The 20,199-nt window shown below is 44.4% G+C and overlaps 1 long non-coding RNA gene across 1 annotated transcript in view; it reads left to right on the top strand.

Annotated features, from left to right (window-relative positions):
- LOC308589444 overlaps positions 1–20,199 on the top strand; it is a 142,137-nt gene that overhangs the window by 104,821 nt on the left and 17,117 nt on the right. Inside the window, exons 7-8 of the long non-coding RNA XR_014009250.1 lie at positions 2,966–3,070; positions 3,724–3,809. This is a non-coding gene — a long non-coding RNA (uncharacterized lncRNA). The remainder of the gene's footprint in view (positions 1–2,965; positions 3,071–3,723; positions 3,810–20,199) is intronic.

The following is a 20,199-nucleotide window of genomic DNA, read 5'->3' as shown; positions in this document are numbered from 1 at the left end:
GCCGGCGTACAGCTTCTGAGTCATGTGGCCAGCATGACTAAGCCACTTCTGGCGAACCAGAGCAGCTCACGGAAACGCCGTTTACCTTCCCACTGGAGCGGTACCTATTGATCTACTTGCAATTTTGGCATGCTTTTGAACTGCTAGGTTGGCAGTAGCAGGGACCGAGCAACAGGAGCTCACCCTGTCGCGGGGATTCGAACTGCCGACCTTCTGATCTGCAAGCCCTAGGCTCTGTCGGCAAACATGTCAAAATATGATGCTCCCTGAGGGACCTTGGCCTGGCTGTATTCTCTTTCTCAGCCTACCACACAGGGTTATTTCTTGTGAGGATTAGAGGGTTGTAGGCATGGAGCAAAAACTATGTATGCACCTTGACCTCTTTGGAAGAAAGGTCAATGAAATGAAAGAATGAAAGTTGCCATACTAGGCTATTGCCCATGAGCTGTTTTTTGCTAGTGAGTACAATGAAGCAATTTGCAAACTTGCTGCTTCTATGAATTCTTTATCCACGATAGTGAATGTGTAGTTTTTGCTTTGGGAACAGAAAATCACAAGTATTCATAGCATCCCAGTCCACTATTAAACACTAGCAATAGCCAAGCAGCTGTGCAACCCTTTGCTGATGAGCGCATCAGTTTGTTATCAGAAAACCTAATGTTACAACCTCTCGGACACTGTTCCATGTGCTTTGATGACTGGGGTGTAAAGGCTGCTGATAGGTTTGTTTGCTTCTTTGTGGGGTTGGGAGGGGGTAGGAACGATGTCATATTCAGGATTCCGGGGTCATTTTCTAATTCTGGTTGATACATTTAGTTCAGGTCTTTGGCTCCTAGTGCTTTTTATATTTCATAAGACTCTAATTTATTTAGCGGGATGGGGCATTCAGTTTTATTTCAGCTAATGGTGAAAAATAAAGGAATGAATCGTGATGTTCTGGAAGGGCTTTGCTGTCCTGGAAGAACCTTGCAGGAGAAAGTTATATAACAGTAACTCTTAAACTTCCAGTTTTTGTTGTGGGAGAAACTTGTTTACAGATATAGATGATAGATAGATAGATGATAGAGATAGCTAGATAGCTAGATAGATGTCAGTGATCTCAGGTTAGGAGAAACATTATTTTACCACTAAAGGCATCATATGAATATAATGAAAGCTGTCTTTTGCAACTTACATAATAATGTGTATCACAGTGGGATAAATAAAATATGCAGCAGTGGCAAAGAATGGGAAATGAAACATTATTCTTGATCATAGTATGCAGCTGGTCTTGGGATCAGTTTGTTCAAACAGCTGAATTAAGTGGTAAAGCCTTTTCTGGACTAAATTATTTTAATATCACGTTTATGTATGGGGGAGCAGTAAATGTTGGGAGTTAAAACTTAATCTTCCCATAAAAGCCTGCTGTATCACATGATAGGAGGAAAGCTTTGCTGAATCCTTCTCCATGAGGAGTCATGTCTTGGAGGGCATTTCTGAAAACAAGAGCACACAAACACCTGCCCATGTATATACAGGGTATACCTGCCAGTTACAGATCAGGAAAAACTTCACATGCATCTACCACTTTATATATATTTTCATGACCATCCTGGTTTTCCACAGCAACATGTTGGAGGGTATAAGAATGACACATGTCACACCATTCTGTGCATGCAATGTTTCACCAGAAGATCTCCCCCCACACATGGATCACCTGTACTGGATCAAAGCAGAAGTTGCCTATTTCTTCACAGTAGTTCCACTGAGAACGAACACAGAAATAGGTTAAGAAATTTGTAAAAGGCAAGCCTTTATGTGATTATGCTTTTACATTTCTTGCTACAAAGTGTACATCATTTTTAAAGCTTCAGGAAGGCCAGGAACTTTGCCCATGGCTTTTAATTGTTGTTTTTTAACATTATGCTAAATTGTATTAAATTATTCATCTTATGACTGGCATTATTTAGGAGCTTCACATCTGCCTTTAGCTGCAGTACAAAGGTTAAGTTGTTAAAAATCCCAGTTGCCAACCCATGTTTGTAGAATTAGGTTTCTTTTAAAGTACCACTGCCTCACTTAGATAGTTGGTAATTAGATCTGGGCATTATCTCTTGGTTTTTTTATTGAACTTCATTTTTATATCTAAAAGAACCTTTGGAATACAAGTCCCACATCTGAGTGGTGTGGTTATCAGAAAGTCTATCTCCACGGTGTACTTCAGCTGCTGATTTTGAGGCAATACAACATTGCATATGTACATCATCATCAATGTGTATTATGTGTGCATCATACATGTGCAATATTTTAAATATTATGATACAGTGGTACCTCGCAAAACGAATGCCTCGCAAGACAAAAAACTCGCTAGACGAAAGGGTTTTTTGTTTTTTGAGCTGCTTCGCAAGATGATTTTCCCTATGGGCTTGCTTCGCAAGACGGAAACGTCTTGCAAGTTTGTTTCCTTTTTCTTAACACCGTTAATACAGTTGCGACTTGACTTCGAGGAGCAACTCATAGAACGCGGTGTGGTAGCCTTTTTTGAGGTTTTTTAAGACTTTGGTGATTTTTGAAGCTTTTCCAAAACTTTCCCGACACCGTGCTTCGCAAGACGAAAAAAATTGCAAGACGACAAAACTCGCGGAACGAATTAATTTCGTCTTGCGAGGCACCACTGTACAGATAAAACTGCCACTTCAAGCCTGTCTGCAGAAAGTTTCTATTAAAGCGAATGTCACTTTTGTCGTTGAAACCTTTTATTTATGGAGCCGTGAGATTTGCATCCAAGTAATTGAGAGGTGTGGTAAACCAGCCTGTGACAACTGACTTTGTGTTATCAACATTATAGTTTGACTAGCAGCTTTTCAGAGTACAGAAAAAATGCACACCAGTGCAAAGCTTTTCTGAAGCCAAATATTTTCCATGCCACGTCAACACAAAGTACTCGGTGATCTTCAGTACATTAACATTAATTTTTCCTTTCCAGCAATTTTCATTTGAATTACTATTTTGAACAGCAAAACTTCTTAAGTGCAGTGAAGCAGGATTACTTTAAGAATTTTCATCAGCCTAAGCATTCATATTTTAAGTGGTGAGTAACATGAGTTCAAATTAAGGATGATGCAGATAATACTTAGATGCTTATATTCTGCTGTGGCTTTGGCAGAAAATGTGCCACAAAGTACTGAGCTGTCTAAGGCTGAAACCCTTTGGACACTTCCTTGTGAGTAAATCCATTGAACTAAATGGGACTTACTGCCAAGTAAGATCATGCTATTAGTGTTCCATTTTGGCCCACAAGCATAGGGCGCTCATGATCTGTGGGTCTAGTTGATATGTTCCTGGCAGAGATGTGCAAACCACCCATGCTTTGCTCCCAAAATTATACTTTTTAGAGAATTACAAGAATTCAATGTGAGTTGTTGAAAGGACCAATTATTATTATTCCCCCCCTCCCCTGTTCCCTACAAGTAGGGTTGGAAGGGGGTTCTATTTGTTCCCCTTTGTGTAGCACACCAACCCAATTCAAATTTCGTGCAGGTGAGTCAGAATGCAGCTATCAGTCAGATTACACACTTCTCTGAATTTGTGCACTTTGGGTCCACAAAAGAAAAATATGTATTTTACATGTGAAATGTAGGCATTTTACAGAAAAATGACATTGAAAAATGTGTGTTTTATGGGAGGGACATGTACAAAATGTGTACTAATAACAATGTTTTTGTTGCGTGTGTGTCCTTTCAGAAAGTCCACAAAAAACCAGGACAGAATAGAAGAGAACAGAACAGAACTGTGATTGAGTACTTGAACCTGACTGGAAATGGACTTAAGTTGGTTTATCCAGCCCTGCCCACAAATCTCTAAACAGAGGCAGATTTAGGCTAGCATGACCAGTTTGCCCGCACTGGATACCAAGCTGAGAGGGCAGCACGGGGGGGGGGGCACAACAGTGATGTAGAATGGAAGATGAGAGGCACACGGTGTGTGCACCAAATTCTGTGCACATGACCTTCTAATGGCTCTAAATGGCAGAAAATTCAGTATGGATAAAAGAAAACACTTCTCTAAGCAGTGCATCATCGATTTTCAGAACTTACTACCACAAGATATGGTAAAGATAAAGGGACCCCTAACAGTTAAGTCCAGTCGTGAATGACTCTGGGGTTGCGGAGCTCATCTCGCTTTACAGGCCGAGGGAGCCGGCATTTGTCCGCTCCGTAGACAGTTTTTCCGGGTCATGTGGCCAGCACGACTAAGCTGCTTCTGGCGCAACGGAACACCGACACCAGAGCAGCGCACGGAAATGCCGTTTACCTATTAATCTACTTGTACTTTTGGTGTGCTTTCAAACTGCTAGGTTGGCAGGAGCTGGGGCCAAGCAACGGGAGCTCACCCCATCGTGGGGATTCAAACTGCAACCTTTTGATCGGCAAGCCCAAGAGGCTCAGTGGTTTAGACCACAGTGCCACCTGAGTTATGGTAGTAGCCACTAATTTCTCAGGTAGGCATCTAACTGGCCAATGTACAAATCAGGATGGTGAGTTATATAGGCCTATGCAATTTGATCCATTACGGGCTCTATGTTTTTGTTTTTATTCAGTTTCTTCCTTTTGTGCAACAGACAACAAGAACAAGGGAAGGGAAGGGTGCGGGATGAAGAAGAGGAACCATATAAATACATCAATTTCCAGAGATGCTTCAAAAGCAAAAATCTTGATATTTACTACAGTACAAGTGGTGCCACAGAATATTGCCATTTCTAGGCATACAGCTTAGTATATACAGACATTTATCCAGAAGTGACTGACTCTGATATGCTACACATTCAAATGCAGATAGTGCAATGAGGTTGTCAGTCCATTGCGCAACAGCTATCAGAAATTTCTCCTTGCAGGCTCAGTCTTGTGTTGCTTGTACAGCTATAAATTTTGAGCCGGTTCCCTCCAGAGAACGTTGTAATTAGTAAATGGGTCCTAGTTAATCAATGAATGTCTCCCGGTCTCCTGCTTTTCTTCCAACACACCATATTCACACTGGGCTTTGCATGGTTTGAGGAAAACATTGGTAACTTTCTCTTTCACTTAAGAATGAATTATAGTTCACAGGCTCGTGATTTTTACATAAGAATTCAAAACATTTAAGTAGAGGAATAATTTGCCTCTTTCTTTTTTAGTAATCAAATGAGGGTTTGAACTGGTACACGGTAAACACTATGGTGATAAACTGGCAATCAGAAAATGATGCCATAAAACAAAAGACAAAGAAAGCAGCAGACTTCTGGAGGAAACATGAAAAAACACTTAGATTTTATTTCTGGGCTACAAATAAGGAGAACTCTTCCGAAGATTTTGTACCATACTGGAAAAAAAGAGAACCCCCTTTATCATAGGCTGCTTAATTTCTGCATTCAGAAAGAAAGTACTTAACATGTCAAGTAGTACTTAACTGCATTAGCAATTCCATCCTTTTCAAGGAGGATTAAAAATCCCTCCTCATTCAATATGAATACAGACCTGAGGGGGGGAAATGCACCTGGCGGAGAAGAATTTGATTTTGCTGGATCTGTGTGTTTGATTACAGGGGTAAATAAAGGATGTGACCCATTTAGTTTTATTATTCTTAAAAAGTTACATGCCCTATACATCCATTTTGTCGGAAAGAAATTGATTAGACCCAATGCATACCATACAACTTGATAGTATATTCAGAATCTGAATTAATAGCTTTGTGGAGTTATGAAATCACTGTCAATGAGGAAATAATCGCTGCGAGGGAGGGAAACTGATGGAATTTTCTTCCAAGTAAGGTATTTACCAGCGTCTTTGTGTAGCTTCTCTGTGTTTAGCACTAGAGTCTTTGTGTAACCTTAGTGAAAGACTGCAGGAACGACAGAGTTTGTTAAAGCGACATTATTATTATTATTTTTTAAAACCCACAATTTTTTTCCTCAGTGGCTGCCGCTTATATTTTAATCATACATTCTAAAACGAGAAAACACTGAAAGTTAAAATTAAGGGAGAGGTGGCAATTTTTAACTCAATTAACACATGGCACTTGGAGGGTATTAAAGAAATCCATGAAAATAGGGGAAAATACAGCCACGCATCTTCCTTACAATCATCATATGCTTCAAATCTTTACTGTGGACGAGGGCCTTAGAACTTTATTTATTTATTATTTTGGAATTTTTAAACTGCACTTTCACAGAAAATATAGCAAGGTGGTGCGCAACATAAAAACACAAGGTCTGCATTTATTATCCCAAAGCCAGACAGCACTGGTACCTTCTGTCCAGGTGAAGAAAGCTCACCTCCTTCCTTGGCTATTAACATCTTGCATTAACTGAGCTATTTCATTGTGGCTACAGGCCTGTCAAGGCACCTAAAGCAACAAAAGGTCTAGGAAGATGATTTCCCCTTTTTCCACAGCTGCTCCTTCAACACCTCCAAGTTCTCCAATGGACACCTCCATCAAGAGCTCTAAAACCCAGCAGCAAAATGATAATTTTGATCTTTATTATTACATGTTTACTAGCTGGGTAGTATGGATGTGGATTGGTAGGGGGAAAACACCACTTTGATTTTCTTCTTCAGGCACTCAGATGTTAACAAAGTAGAAGGGAATAAGAACTTCCATGTGCATGGGAAGCAGAGGGTTAATCCAAGGGGGCCTGTGACTTTGCCATCTTTTTCTTTCATCTTCTCTCTTATGACCGATTCTTAACTGGGCAAGTAGGCTGCAAGAACAACGCATGCCCAACATGAAAATCTAAGAAGGCGTTGTTGCTGGCAAGGTGACATGGCAATTGCACCCACCTCAGGGATGGGATACCCGGGTATTTCCTGAACCACCATGCTTTCTGAAAATGCCAATCAGGAGCTAGAGCATTTTAACCTCCTCCTAGGTAGTCAGCCTCTATGTTTGGCAAAACTTTAACCATAAGGCATTTAAAAGAGTGCATCTCATGAATCTGTGTTGTGTGAGGGCTTCAGTCAAAGGTAGAAAGATAAAGGTAAAGGACCCCTTATAGTTAAGTCCAGTCACGAACAACTCTGAGGTTGCGGCGCTCATCTCACTTTACTGGCCGAGGGAGCCGGCATTTGTCCGCTCCGTAGACAGTTTTTCCACGTCATGTGGCCAGAATGACTGGCGAAACCAGAGCAGCGCATGAAAACACTGTTTACCTTCCCCCTCGGAATGGTACCTATTTATCTACTTGCAATTTTGGCATGCTTTCGAACTGCTAGGTTGGCAGGAGCTGGGACTGAGCAACCGGCGCTCACCCCGTCGCAGGGATTCGAACCGCCGACCTTCTGATCGGCAAGCCCAAGAGGCTCAGTGGTTTAGACCACAGCGCCACCCGCATCAGTCAAATGTGCTGAGGTACAGATGTGTTTTCTTTCAGAGGTCCTCTTATGAGGCAGAGAGTAGTTTTTATTTGGTCTTTTCGGACTACAATTGATAAAACAGCTCATGACGTCTTTTTAATTAGCAAGAGTGTGAGGAACATTTTAACAACAAGTAGTGAGAGATGGGGTCAAACACACCTCGACAAAACGGGTGTGGGGAATCCATACTGCTTTAATGTCAGTCTGCCATAAACCTGTGATTCAGATGGCCCTTAACTTAGACAAGGGGCTAATTGCTATGTGCTGTTTTAGGGACCCATCCTTCCTTAATGTAGATAACAATTCAAGTTTTTACCCTTACGGCTTTTAGAGTTAATTCTTCTCCTTCTGGAATGAATGAATCATAGAATCATAGAATCATAGAGTTGGAAGAGACCACAAGGGCCATCGAGTCCAACCCCCTGCCAAGCAGGAAACACCATCAGAGCACTCCTGACATATGGTTGTCAAGCCTCTGCTTAAAGACCTCCAAAGTAGGAGACTCCACCACACTCCTGGGCAGCAAATTCCACTGTCAAACAGCTCTTACTGTCAGGAAGTTCTTCCTAATGTTTAGGTGGAATCTTCTTTCATGTAGTTTGGATCCATTGCTCCGTGTCCGCTTCTCTGGAGCAGCAGAAAACAACCTTTCTCCCTCCTCTATGTGACATCCTTTTATATATTTGAACATGGCTATCATATCACCCCTTAACCTCCTCTTCTCCAGGCTAAACATGCCCAGCTCCCTTAGCCGTTCCTCATAAGGCATTGTTTCCAGGCCTTTGACCATTTTGGTTGCCCTCCTCTGGACACGTTCCAGTTTGTCTGTGTCCTTCTTGAATTGTGGTGCCCAGAACTGGACACAGTACTCCAGGTGAGGTCTGACCAGAGCAGAATACAGTGGCACTATTACTTCCCTTGATCTAGATGCTATACTCCTATTGATGCAGCCCAGAATTGCATTGCCTTTTTTAGCTGCCGCGTCACACTGTTGGCTCATGTCAAGTTTGCGGTCAACCAAGACTCCTAGATCCTTTTCGCATGTACTGCTCTCAAGCCAGGTGTCACCCATCTTGTATTTGTGCCTCTCATTTTTTTTGCCCAAGTGCAATACTTTACATTTCTCCCTGTTAAAATTCATCTTGTTTGTTTTGGCCCAGTTCTCTAATCTGTCAAGGTCATTTTGAAGTGTGATCCTGTCCCAGTTTGGTGTCATCTGCAAATTTGATCAGGATGCCCTTGAGTCCATCATCCAAGTTGTTGATAAAGATGTTGAATAAGACCGGGCCCAAGACAGAACCCTGTGGCACCCCACTAGTCACTCTTCTCCAGGATGAAGAGGAACCATTGATGAGCACCCTTTGGGTTCGGTCAGTCAGCCAGTTACATGGAGGTGGGGGGATGCTTATAATGGAGGCGGGGGTGCTTATAAGGCACTAGGGGTTCAAATGACCCCACCAAATGCTGTTTAAATTGGTTTCAATTGGGTTAAACACACACACGCCTATTTTCATACAATACAAATCATTCACTTCTCTCAACACCTCTACATCCGATATACATTGATAATCAAATGGTGGCTGTTGGTGGGTGCGTTCCCCTCCCCACCCAAAGAAATATGGTGGACATTCTCTCTCTCTATTTTTATTTTGGAAGGTGGCGAATCCAATATAGACTGAACATCCTTAAAAAGTCTCTTTCTTGTAGCCCTAATTGATCAAACTGATGTAGGATGGATCTAGATCAGGTTGCCAAAGACACCAGAAGAGCCAGTCTCAAAATTGGTAGGACCTGCCACTGCTGACACCAAGAAAAGGGAAAGGAATTATCTCTCTGATCAGTGCAATGGCACAACATTGCAATATGAAACAGTTTTGTCTCTCCACCCCATGAAGTTGTGGAATGTAGTTGTTGTACAGCTACAGCAGTAGAGTCAGAGCAGCTATGCTATAGTTGGAAGGTCTATCAAATTGGTTGTTGTGACTGGTATTTTATGATTAATTATTATTGCACTATTGTTACATTATACAGTGGTACCTTGGGTTAAGAACTTAATTCGTTCCAGACGTCCGTTCTTAACCTGAAACTGTTCTTAACCTGAAGCACCACTTTAGCTAATGGGACCTCCTGCTGCTGCTGTGCCACCGCGGTTTCTGTTCTCATCCTAAAGCAAAGTTCTTAACCCAAGGTACTATTTCTGGGTTAGTGGAGTCTGTAACTTGAAGTGTCTGTAACCTGAGGTACCACTGTACGTACTCTTATATATGCACTAATGGGAGGGTCTTTTGTGACTATATAGTTTTATTGGGAAAAGGAAACTCTCGAAAATGCGTTTGTTTCTTACCTGCAAATTGTGTCATATTTAATAACTTCCACTAGCTTTCTTGGGGTGCATTTGACCTTGATACCAGATTGTATAGTCAGTTTTGGTTTTGAGTAGGCAGAGGGTGAACCCAAAACATTCTCAGATCAACAAGGGGCAGATGGAGCTACTTTGGAGGCAGATCTGACCCATCAGCTGCTAGATCTGATGGCCTAACCACCACCCAGTGGCGTAGTGTGGGGGGGTGCAAGGGGGGCAGGCCGCACCGGGCGCAACATCTGGGGGGGCGCGCTCGCTGCCTCCGGAGTCGCCGAAGAGCCTCGGGCGCAGGCTGTAGCAGAGCCGCATGTCTCGCAGAACCGACGAGCTGTGCGCGCGTCCGGGCTGAAGGCGCCCGGCAGGCAGCGGCTCTCAGCGCTCGCCGCGGAGGACGCGCCAGGCAGCCCCTCCTCACAGCCCCGCCTCCGCCGCTGCTGCAGCAGCTGCTGGGCCGTTGCATTTTCCTCGCCTCTCTGCCCCCCTCCTCCTCCGGGCAAGCGGCGTCGTTTGGGCGGCAGCGCCAGCGGCAACTCGCAGGTTAGGGGTTAGGGGGGCGCAAATTACGTGCCTTGCCCCGGGTTAGGGGGCGCAAATTACTTGCGTTGCCCCGGGTGCTGACAACTCACGCTACGCCGCTGCCACCACCCCAGGCCATTTAGCTTGCAATCGTATTATTATGAAAGCCAGGTTATTAGAAATGGCTGTGTATTTCTCAGCATCTTCCATAGGGCTAAAATATAGTTTGCTCTCAGATAAACGGGATATGGTGGGGTGGAAGAAGGGCTGTTCTTCATCAAACATTCATTTATAACATTTAAGCCTTGAGGAAATGATCAACTGCTAAACCCACATTTGATTAGCACTGCTGCAATTTACAAGCTTGTGTACATTCCTGCCATTGTTAGCGTCTTCTTTTTTATTTCACTCTGAATAAAACTTCAGTTAATCTGTGGAATATCAACGAGGACCTAGATACCCAACGGATCAGTTTATTTGTGCATTATGTGTGTCGAAAGAAAGCTAACATAATAAAACTGTTGAAGCATGCAAGTTAAGGCAAAGGGCCTGCCTCAGTTGAGAGTGTTTTAGGTCACCTGAGACTTAGTTAAAGCTGATGTATTAGTAGTGAAGTATTAATAAGGTAAGCACTGCTGTTTGTCATTGTTGCTTATATGTATACCGCTAGAAAGAGAGAGCTAACAAGAAGCTTCCCTATAATTGTTGGGCTGTGCTGTAGATCTGTGCTATAATAAGACCATCCGTTTTCTTCATCTTTTAGTGCTTTATAACACCTCAGTGCACATAAAACATACAATTATATTAAATGATCTGAACGCATGCTTGGAAAATGAGAAAAATAATACACCGTTACAGTGTGGTTCATAACATTAAATTTAAAAAAAAGGAAATGAACATCTTTTCAACCAGTGAGATTATTTCAGTGTACCTCTTTTGGGATGACCATATTGTTAAGCATAAAGCCTTCAGCTAATCATCAAGGTCACTTCTGAACTCCCACAAACTTTTTTCTTAATCTAGTGGTATTTCAAGGAATATGTTTATGACATTTCACATCCATATTTTCTAGTTCTCGGGTGAGTGGAAATGTATGAAACACTGAAATGCAGTTATTTAGATCAGATTATTTGAATTTATAGTGTCTAAAACTCAGCTGGGGCTAAAAGGAAACTCTTCAAAGTCATTCCATTATTTACAATTTGATCCTAAATATATTTCTTCCCTCCCCCTCCCCAAACCTCCTTCTTCTTCTTCTTTTGGGTAATTTTCAGATTACTTTCTTCTCACGATGATAAACATGGTACATATGAAGGATGTGAAAGCCTCCAACCCAAGGGTGGAGAAGCTCTTCTGTTCTTTATCAGATCCTAGTCTCACAGGCTGAATTTGACTAGTGGGTGAGGCTGCCCACCTGTCAATCATCGGACATCACAAGGATGGCTGGTGATTGGGTGCTTTGACATCCTGAAGTAAGGACTTCAAAGCACCATGCAGAGATTGTAAAGAGCTCTATGCCTGAGGCTTTTGGTTTACTGCTCAGCTGATGGGCAGTAGAGCCAGACATTGACTGCATGAGCCAGTTCCCCACAGGTACAGCGAACACACTGAATTCTGCTTTCTATTGAAGTTGCTTGCTCAGCTGATCCAGCAGGTGTTGGCTTTATGGAAGCCAGCTTCCCCTTGCTAGTCCAAAATCAGGAGCGCACAGTCTAAGGCTCCAGATTGTTCACTGGCAACTGCATCTCTATGTCTTCCACACCTGACATCACATATGACATCAGGTGTAGGGCAGATGAGCATAGCTTGAGGGAAATGGCCTCACAGGCCAAATTTGAACTCCTGGAAGGTCAGGTTTGGCCTACAGGTTGGAGGTTCCCCACCTTGGCTCTAAACCAGCGGTGGCCAAACTTGGCCCTCCAGCTGTTTTTGGACTACAACTCCCACCATCCCTAGCTAACAAGACCAGGGATGATGGGAACTGTAGTCCCAAAACAGCTGGAGGGCCAAGTTTGGCCATCACTGCTCTAAATCAATGGGCTAGGCTGATTGTGTGAGACATGATCCCAGTGGCGTAGCGTGGGTTGTCAGCACCTGGGGCAAGTAATTTGCGCCCCCTAACCTGTGGATTTTAGCACTTGAGTGCGAGCGCCCCCCCAGATGTTGCGCCCGGCCCCCCTGCACCCCCCACCCTACGCCACTGGGGCTGGGGGCGAGCGAAGGAGCCAAGGACCCCCCCCAAAAAAGGCTCAGCAGGAATTTATTAAATTTATTATTTGCGGAGCCCCCGCGGGCCGAGGCAGCTGAAGCCCCTTCCCCTCGGGCGCCTCCCCGCCCCCTCCTCTCCTTGGGCTGTAGGTGGAGCTCCAGATCCGGGCTTGGCGAGCGCCTCTCCTCCTCCCGGCCGGGTCCGGGGGCTTCCAGCCGTGCTCCGTCCTCGCCCCCCCCCCGTGGCTGAGACTTGCGCTGAGAGCCGGAGCCAGCGGTGCCCCCTTCTGCCGGGAGACCCTTGCCTGCCCGCCGGCTTCCTCTCGGATGGTTTTGGGGAGCGCAGGGTGCGGCGAGGCCCCTCGGAGCTCTCCTCCCTCCCAGTCGGCAGAAGCAGCCGCCGCCTGTGGCTGGGCCGAGGGGATGGTGGCGGGGTGCGGAGGCTGCCCGTGCCCGGCCAGGCGTCGGTGGCGGCGTCGGCGCTGCTGCAGCGGTTGCTCCTCCTGCGAGCAGTGAGTGGAGCGCAGCCGCAGCGGCGGCGGGGGGCGCGCGCGTGCTAGGGCGCAAGGCTGGCGGCGGCGGGGGGGAGCCCGGCGGAGGAAGGAACTTGTCCCTTCCCTCTGGACTCGCGCCCCCCCCAGATGTTGCGCCTGGTGCGGCCGGCACCCCTGGCACCCCCCACGCTACGCCACTACATGATCCTACCATTAGGCAGAGTGAAGTGGGTGATAGGGGTGCAAAGCAGTGGTTAGATGTTGGTATGGCCAACCCTACCATTAGACAGGATGGGGGAATCACCAGAGGATGCGGATACTGAGAGGCAGCAGAGACAGTTCCCTGGCTGGTCCTCTTGAGCTCCTCTGGCTTTACTATCTGTTGGAGGGCAGAGTTGTGTATATCACACAGTCTCCTGGGGCCCCTAAACTAACTTGCTGCCTCTGGTGTGATGAAGGATACAATCACATCGCTAGTGCTGAAGTCAGATTCAGCTGTCAGCCCACTTAGCTTCTGTACAAGGACTATGGGTGGTGTACCAACTTGCCCTTCACCTCAGGAGTTAAACTGGCTTGGGCCAACACTGGTTTTTTGAAGAACAAAATTATTTGCATCTGTGCCATGTGGCCTACTCTGCATCCCCTAAGTCTTTTACCCCTTAAGCAGGGTGGGGGACATTTTCACCAGTGCTGAATTAAGATTCAGTTGCTAGTCCATTTGGCTTTGGTATGTGGATTGGGTGTATGAAATGTCATTTGACTCGGGTCTAATGATCTGCTTTCAGTGTGGCATTTCAGGTTTGTTCGCTTTAGGGGTACGTGAACAAGAATCAAGATAGTAAAATGTTCAATATCACCTATCAAAACTTCAGTTTCCTCTAGGATCCTGGAGCATTTCCAGAGCTCAATTAACTTAAATTAGCGTTCTTTTCCTAATTACATAACAGCAACAATAAGCCACAAATTCTATGAAAATGAACAAAAACGAGCTATGGTGAAGAAGTGAATGTGACTCTTCCTTCTGCATGAAATAAGACAGAGAAGAATATTGGTTGTCATAACTGCCTGGATAAATTTTCAATAATAGGCTTCTTTAAATATATTCATTGTAACAAGTGATGATACAAATATGAGAAAAGGATAATCAATACAACCATAATGAGAAAGTGTGATTGCCGATCCAGTTACATGAAGAATTAGAATCAACACAGTTTGACAATGGATCAAAGAGGCTTGAAACATAAGAAGAAAATAAGGTTTTGTTATTCTGTGAAGCAAATGTGATATGAAGTTTATGGGGGGTGGGAATTTGTGGGCACATTTCAGTTGTACTGCAATGAGTTTTAGAGACTTAATCAGCTGCCATTGACAATCAGCATCTAACCTGCAAAGAAGTTTTCAAAATGTTGTTTCTTTCTTTTTAAATATCAACTAAGGAGAACAGGAAAGAAATGAAAGAAATCACTCAAATGGCAAAAATGCGTAGGATAGATCATGAATATAATGTGCAGTTGCATGAGGCTGTTCCTATTTTGCAGGCAAAAGTGCTCTAAAAACTGGGAGAAAGAGTATCTTCTTACATAGACAGGAGAAGTTTGTACATTCAAACCTCAGTTTTCAAACGTCTCAGCTGCCGAATGATTGGGAAGCCGAACGCCAAAAACCCAGAAGTGAATGCTTCTGTTTTCGAATGCGCCTTGGAAGTCAAACAGCTTCTGAGGCGCGTATTTCATTTTTCTTCCATTGAACTTGCTGACAGCCCTTTGATCCTTGGTTTTTGAACATTTTGGAGGTCGAATGGACTTCTGGAACGGATTACGTTCAAAAACCGAGGTTCCACTGTATAGGGCTCTGAGTGTGAAGGAAAATATGAATTGTGAAGGTTCTGTCCAGTTGCTAAATAAATAGGGGTTTTTAAAATGTGGAAATGACTTCAGCATTTGGTGTCTCCAGTAAGACACAGGAGAGGTAGCCAGTGGTTGACCAGGAGTGGGTGGGAGGAAGGAATTTCACAGTGCTAATGGTTTCCATTGGATTCTCCCCTCCTGTTCATGCCCACCATGGGGTTGCTGTTGTGTCTCCAGTTAAATCCTTCCTTTTTTAAAACAAATAATTAAACCATCAGGACAGCCTTTATTTAAAGGTCCTTTTGTCATGTTTTTTTTCTCTCCCTAGGAGGCCAAGCAAGCCTCCAGGCACCTTACCTGAGCCAATTAGAACCACAAATTCTTAATGAGACTGCTCTTCCAAATCTGCAAACCTCATGAATACTCCCCTAGTTAGATTGCAGCGCTCTCTCTCTCATATCTTTTTATTTCATTTTATGAGCACAAGGTAGAGGACAGAACCACAGCTTTTCTTTGTACAGGACAATTCAGTAGCACATCTTTTCTCCTTTGCTAAGGTTGGTTGTGAGACAAAGGGCCTCTTGAGAACTTTTTTTAATTCACATTGAGGGTGGGTTGGAAGAAGAGAAAATTCTGGAGGGTTCTGTTGAAATGCATGAACAATCCTATATGACTAAGATCGCTTACAGCCCTGTTGACTCTATATTGTATTCAGCTAAGTTCTACTCCGAGTAAACCCAATGAAATTAATATTGTCTGCATCTGTCTGTCTCTGGAGACAATGGAGTGCACTTTCAGGGGTGAAGTCAAACTGCTGTGTTACCAGCACCAAAGTGACCTCCCCAGAGTGCGGGACTGGGCAGTGTGTGTGGAGGTCCTGGGCTGACCAAACAACAAGACCCCCACTCTCGGCTTCGCTGATGTGGTCCAAAGGAAAGCAGAGCAATATGTTTGGGTTGGCTACAGGAGTTGCCAGGAGACGACGTACAAGATGCCATCCAACCATCTTAGGCACTCCATGCCAGATTTGCGTATGGTTTATTCCTTAGCATTTTCTTATCCTGGAGATATCTCGCAAGGCAGCAGAGATTTAGGACCAGAGCTTTCCTTCTCCTAGACTCGGAGTAAACCGATTAAATGAAGGAATCATGTCTGTGAACTCAATGGGCCTACTAGCATGGAATGCCATCAACTTATGGTAGAATTCATGTTTGTCAATCATGAGAGCAGGAGAGAGAATTCTGGTTTTTGTTGGAATGCAAGGTGTTTTTGGAGTGAGGGGAAAGATTTATTAAACCAGTTTTCTGTTTGTCTCCACCAATTCTGCATATCTAGAAGTAGACTGCCTCACTCTTGAGATCCAGGGTGTGAATGTGAGGAATTGGTGACCAAGCCAGTGCTTAGGATGTGGTCAAAGGGGTTTTGAAGAACTGAGGTGTGACATCTCTGAGAAGTGGTACTTCAGAGCTTCTTAGGCAATTTCTTCCATATCTTCTCAATTGTACTGGGATTTGCTGGAAGGCCCCAGGCCTCTTACTCAGGGGAGCTATCCCCAGGTATCTAAACTGAGTAGAATCCTGACAAAAATGGCAAAGTTGTGAAGCAGCTTTAGCCCCTACTCTAATGATGTCCCTAAGCAGACCCCTCTACTTTCTCCCATATAATTGAGGGTTGCCATTTTATACTTAATAGATAGGAATAAATTCAAAAGCATGATATCCAAGCATGCTTGGGGTTATAGATAAGAAGCAATGTGTTCTATCATTATTTGACTTCTCAATACCGTTTCCCTCTTTTATCAGGCTAATTGGTTGCCTAATTTGTAGATGTCACAGAACGATTGCAAACTCGAGTACTTCTCGCTGTAGAAAGGATGATTTCTTTATTTGATATAATGAATGACAGTTTTCTTACAAAAACCTCTCATTCCTTCTCATGTTCTTAATTGCTTATCCATTAATCTCTAGTTTTTGATATCTATAATACTACCAATAGATGGAATATAAGTGGAATTTTCTCTACCCTGCCAATCAGAGCTATACACCTTTCAATCAACAGATAGGATTAGCATTTATAATCATTACTCAATTGCAAGGTAATCCACATTTTTCTCTAACTACCCCGCCTTTTGATTATACCAGAGTTGCACATTCAAAAAGGAACAAGAGGCTGTTTTCCCTCACTTGAAGATATTACCACTGATGGACTATTATAAATATCTTTCGCCAGAATGTTATTGCCAACCCCACCCCTCCAAAACCCCTCTAATAGTTATGCTTGTGCTGATTCTATTGGGCCATGCCAATGAGGACTTGTTATACAGGCTGACTATTATTTCTCTATGTAATGCTAATTCTTGTTGCAAGTTTGGTTGCATTGATCACTGTGAATAGCTAACTGAAGAGTGGCTTGGGAAACATTAACAAAAGAGCTTTAATTATTCTTCATTACTGGAGATGTTCATCTTGTAGCTGAGAATGTCTTTACAGCATTTGAAATGCAATACTCCTAAGAGTTAGGGAAGGTGAGATGTCTCAGGACTGTCCCCCACTCTTAGAAGCAGCTGGGCCTCTACTTTCCACAGTGGACAAACCTGTGTTGATACTCCTGAACTGTGGATTGGCCCACAACTCCCAATCTAATGGCACACTTATTTGGATTTTGCAATGCAGCTTTGGTGCACAAAAGGGGCACACACAAAAATATAATTTTGCATTAAAAGTGCATACAAAATTTAAAATTGGACTTCCCATATCTCCTTTCACAATTCTACACAACATGACGTGGAATGGACCTGTGGCTGAGTGTAAGAAAAAGTGAAACCTCTCAGTCCATTCCTGAGATTACAGGGCCCAAGCCTGAGACATAGGGGCAGCCCCTGGGGATGTCATTAAGCACGATACATGATACAATAGCCATAGTTATTGCTGGGGTCTTCAAATGGGTTTTCAAATAAAGAACATGAAGTCTAAGAAGTCAGCAAATACCACACTGGTTGGAATCAAGACAGAAACCTTAGCTAAAGGGACGTTCCTAGGTCCAGCTGAAGTATGGGGACCTTCTCACCTGCTTAGGGAACCTGGGTGGAGATGTGATGTTTTTAAATGGGGACACTCACAGACTGACGCCCCTGAAGGCTGCAATTCTAAACACACTTACCAAGGACTTTCTCTCTCTCAAGCCCTCCTGCGGCCATCTGCCAATCTCTGAAAGAAACTTCAAAGCAGCCCTGAAGGTGTGGCAACCCCATGCACTCTCTCCGTATTGGTGGTAATGTGGCTACAGCCAGGTTGCTCCAAGAAACATATGAGCTAAACCAGACCCAAAGAATTTGTGAGCTGCTGTGGAGAATCGTAAAACCGTGGAGTTGGAAATGACACCCAGGGTTATCTAGTCTATCCCCCTGCAATGCAGGAATCTCAACTAGATCATTCATGGCAGATGGCCATCCAACCTAGGCATAGAAACCTACAATGAAGGAGAGTCCACCAACTTCCGTCAGAGTCCGTCCCACTGTCAAACAGCTGTTACCATCCAGAAACTTCTTGATGGTGCGTCGGAATTGCCTTTCTTTAGGGAAAAGGTATTTCCAACATTGTGTAAAATCTATAAATAAGTGTGCTGTGTGATATAAAATTGCTACTATCTTAATAACTGTGAGTAGTTAACTGTGAGAGATAAGAAGGCTATGTGCAAATGAAGCCCAATCATGACTTTGTAAATGAGCTTTGGCAGCTTGCTTACTGTCAACAAAACTAAAACTTTCACCAAGGAGACATTTATAGGCCTCGGAAGGTTTACAGTTAGGTTCAGAAGTTTATGTACCAGACATGAGAATAAAAAAAAGGTCAGGTTGTGGTAGGCCAGTCAGAGCATATTCTAATTGGTTCATAAATACAGGCCAATGGACTGGAGCTAATGAGTTATTAAAAGAGGGTTGTGGTTATAGACTATAAGTCCTGAAGGGGGCCAGGATCACCTCAGGCAGAGAAGAGCCTGAGAGGGGAGACGACTGCAGCAGAGCGCCTGAAGAAGAGCTGGGATCACTGGGATCTCCTTGTCAAGATATGATGGGAGAGGAAGACTCAGTTCTGCAACAGTTCTGCAAGGAAGCTGGAGAAGTCAAGTGCCTGGCAGGCTACCCACAGAGCCAGCCTGCCTTTGAAACGGGGTGAAGCACCCAGAGGCAGAGCTAGCTGCTCTGGCACCCGGAGCGGCACACATGCTTTGCACCCGGGGGTGGGGCCATGGGGGCAGGGCAAGCATCCGGGGCAGGGCACCGCCCACGGTGAGCGTCCCAGGGAGTGAGACACCCATGGGGGGGTGAAGTGAGCTGCCCATGGCGGGCTGCTTCCTGGGTGGGTGGGGGAGGGAGGGAGCTGCGCTGCTTTGCGAGCAGCCTTCCTCTCTTCCCTTTTCCTTTTGACAGCTCAGGGGAGGCTCCCCCCTCCAGGAAGCAGCCCAGGAGTGGGGGACAATGGCCTGCCGCTCACCCGTGACTCCTAAGCTTTCCCCAAGCTGACAAAACGAAGGGGGGAGGGGGGAGGCCGCCGACAATGTGGCATAGCTCCGCCCCTTGATGGCTATCTTTATCACCTTGCCAGTGACTGCGCAGGCAGATTGGGGTCACTGCAGGCTGGGAAAAAAGGCTGAGCAGAAAATCTAAGTGAAGGAGGATTAGAAAACAATTTGTCTGGAAAATGACACTTCCAGAGAAAGAGTGAAGGAAGGCCCCTAGAAATACCGACTCACCTGAAAAGGTCCTGGTAGGTCCCTATGGGATAAATGGGGATTATAGTTTTTCAGGCTGAAGTCTATGCTAATTTTCCTTGTGTTAAATGATTAAAGCATGCCCTGTGAGGAGCTTATGCTAAACTCAAGTGCTCAGTGTCTCACTGGGGGAAGTAATTTGACAGTCTGAAGGCAAGTCTCCTGCAGGGAGTAATTTGCAGGGATGAACCAAATTCTCATAAAAAAATAAGATGACTCAACTTGAGCCTGGTGAATTTGACCCACTCAGGATCTCACTGGTACTTGATACCCGAGGCAAATATCTTGACAAGGCAGGCCAAGCTGTTGCAGAAACCACCAAATGTGTGGTGCACATGTGAGCCACAAAACAATAGGTCTACACGCGGGTTACTCACATGTAGAGCATGGCGTGCTGAGTCAGGAGTAAAGTTGTGCTTTTAACCCCTCCCTGACATCTTCTCTGCTTCTTTCAATAACCATGCCTTGTGTGGAGTTTTCTGCAGAATCTCACACATTGTTGTTGTTGCTTTACACAAAAGCACGCACAATACTTGACTGTTGCAAGAATCAGACACTATGTTTGGTGAGGGGCTAAAAGCTCTGCCCTCTTCCCAATTCAATATACATTTGCCCTACACATGAGTAATGTGCAT

This window comes from Podarcis bocagei (assembly GCF_964188305.1).
Source record: "Podarcis bocagei genome assembly, chromosome: 6".
In the NCBI taxonomy this organism is placed as follows: Eukaryota; Metazoa; Chordata; class Lepidosauria; order Squamata; family Lacertidae; genus Podarcis; species Podarcis bocagei.
Note: the sequence above shows the minus strand (reverse complement) of the source record. Positions and strands in the feature narration are given on the sequence as shown.